At 34.9% G+C, this 3024-nt stretch overlaps 1 pseudogene; it reads right to left on the bottom strand.

The window, feature by feature from the left end:
* Positions 1–606: 606 nt before the first annotated feature.
* On the bottom strand, positions 607–1004 carry LOC132006450 (programmed cell death protein 6-like; annotated as a pseudogene).
* Positions 1005–3024: the final 2020 nt, after the last annotated feature.

The raw sequence follows: 3024 nt of genomic DNA, 5'->3' as shown, positions 1-3024 counted from the left end.
TCATCCTAATGTATATCTGTAAGTCCATCTGGTCCACTATGTCATTCAAAGCCCTTATTTCCTTGTTAATCTTCTGCTTAGATGGTCTATACATTGCTATGAGAGGAGAGTTATATTCTCCTACACTTTTTGGGGAAGGGTTAGGGACCCATTTGCTTTATTGCTTATGTTGCATATTCAAACAAATAAATAAACTCCACTTTAAAAATGTAAGGAACATAAAAGCCTCTGTGCAAGTTCTGTATTATTTTTAAACTTCTACTGGCTAATAAAAGTATTTCCACTATGGAATTGGAGCTATCTAGAAATGCACATGATGAATTTTTGTCATGCAGGATACCTGAAACATTATTATATCTTAACTCATGATACAATTGAACAGTTTCAAATCAAATGTCTCTATGTGAATAATGATTATAACTATTGTTACAGTTGCAAAAATCTTACTAGTTTAGGAACATAGTAATAGGTCCCCAAATGTTAATTATATAAAATCTTAAGGAAGAAAAACAGTATCTAGTTGCAGCTGTGTCCCATTTCTTTAAAGGGATATTTGGCATTTTTCGTCTTCCTTCTTTAAGTCATGTTGATTTGCAAAGGTCAGTGTTATATGACACTGAAGACTGTGGACAGATACTGTTCATAGGACGCCTGAATCCAGATGTTCTGATCCATATCATAGCACCTGAATGTAATGGTCAACCTCTGCAAGATGACACAGCCCTGGATGAAATTGTCAAATGTGATCTACCCCCGTCATTGTTGTTCAAACTTGCAAATGAAGATGTTGTGAAACTGGTCAGAGAGCTGGTACCCAAAACCAGCTTTGTCTGAGCTAGTTCTTGAGCTTGTTTGAGTTAGTTCTTGTTGGTCATCCCAGAGTTATCCATGTCATAAGTACAGAATACATTCTGCCAGTCTGTGATGTATTTCCACATGCCAGTGAACTCATTGACCTTCATGCCAGCCTTGTTCTCTTGGTCAAACTTAGATACAATTGACATGATAGTCACTGGATTAAATGGAGTCCATATGCTTCCAGAAAACATTCCACAAGAAGCTTTGGTCGAGCAGTGCCTTGCCTTCAGCCAAGACGGTGGGAGCTGGTTGGGGCTAGCAGGTAGGAGTAGGCAGCCATAGGCCTAGGGGACCACTGGATTGCAGAGGCCCAGGGCATCTCCACTTCCACCAAATTCTCCTATATTTTATTATTGTATTATTTTCAATGTGTTTCTTTAATTTTGTTATCAATTGCTTTGTGTAATTGGCTTCTCCAATGTTAGGGACAAAAATATTTACAGTTTTTAGATCCTCTTTTTGAATAGGCCATTTTCTTATGATACAGTGTCCTTCCTCATTTCTTATTACAGTCTTTGGTTTAAAATCTACTTTGTGTGATATAAAGACAGCTACCTCTACTTTCTTTTGATGTCCATTAGCATGATAAATAGTTCTCCACTCTCTCACTTTCAATCTGGAGGTGTCTTTGGGTCTAAAATGAATTTCTTATAGACAGATATATAGGATGGGGTCTTTGTCTAATCTGATACCTGTGTCTTTTAATAGGAGCATTTAGTCCATTTATATTCAGAGTAATTATTGAAAGAAATGAATTTAATGTCATTGCATTATTTATAAAGGTCACTGTTTCTGTAAATCTAAAGGTCACTGTCCCTGTTTCTTTCTGGTCTATGTTAGTTTTGGGCTTCCTCTTTGCTCAAAAGATCCCCTTTAATATTTCTTGGAGGGTTGCTTTAGTGATCACAAGTTCTTTTAGTTTCTGTTTGTCCTGGATACTCCTTTCCTTCTCTTCAAGATGACACCTTGCCAGATTCTTGGCTCCATATTTTCCTCATTTAGCACCTTGAATATAATGCTGGTTCTTTCTGGCCTGCCGGTCTCTGTGGATAGGGCTGCTGCCAGTCTTGTTTTGACCTCTGTAGGTTAAGGACCTCTTGTCCTGATCTGCTTTTAAGATTTCTCTTTATCTCTGAAATTTGCAAGCTTCACTATAAATAATATAATATAATATAAGTCAAGCCATTAACTTATTTTTTATTGATTTTGAGAGGTATTCTCTGTGTTTTCTGGACTTGAATACTTCCTTCTTTCCCCATATTAGAGTTCTCAGTTATAATTTGTTGCAATATACCTTCTACCACTCTACCCCTTTCCTCTTCCTCTGTGACTCCAATTATTCTAATACTGTTTTACTTTATGGTATTGCTGATCTCTTGAATCCTCCCTTTCTGATTAGGTAGTTGTTTGTCTCTTTTTCTCAGCTTCCTCATTCTCCATCATTTTGTCTTCTATATTACTGACTCCTCCGCCTCATATAGCAGTTAAAGCCTTCAGTTTTTATCGCCTCTCAGAACTCTTTTTTTATTTTGGCCTTTTTAGATATTAGAGGTTTCTTTTGTTGTTTATTTTATTTTATTTTATTTTATTTGGTTTCTCAATAAGGGATTCTCCAGTGTCTTCTCTGCTTTTTTCAAGTCCAGATAGTATCTATAGTCATTGTTTTGAATTCTTAGTATGTCATCCTTCTTATATCCATATTGATTGAATCCCTGCCAGTGAGTACTCCCTCCTGTTCTTTATTTTGGGGTGAGTTTTTCTGTCTTGCCATTATGTCCAGAAAAGATTAGATGAATGAGAGAGAAAATTCAAAATAGAAAAATAGCAAAACACACTAAAATACACACTAAACATATGAGAAGAAAATAGGGGAAAAAATGAGAAAAAAATCTATCAAGAAGTAGAATAGAACACAAAAATAAACTAGATCCTAGATATATTTTTGTCTGTTTGTTAGAAGAAATTGATCCCACAGAAAGAAAGAAGTTATATATATACAAAAATATAATTGAATACAATGAAAGGAAACCAAAAAGTTAAAAACATACATATAACATAAACGTAACAATAAAAATTTTAAGATTTTTTTTCATTTTTAAAAAATGATATTTATTAACATATAATGTATTATTTGCCCCAAGAGTACAGGTCTGTGAATCATCAGGC

Source organism: Mustela nigripes, chromosome 18 (assembly GCF_022355385.1).
Source record: "Mustela nigripes isolate SB6536 chromosome 18, MUSNIG.SB6536, whole genome shotgun sequence".
Taxonomy (NCBI): Eukaryota; Metazoa; Chordata; class Mammalia; order Carnivora; family Mustelidae; genus Mustela; species Mustela nigripes.
This window is presented reverse-complemented; position numbering and strand designations above follow the sequence as displayed.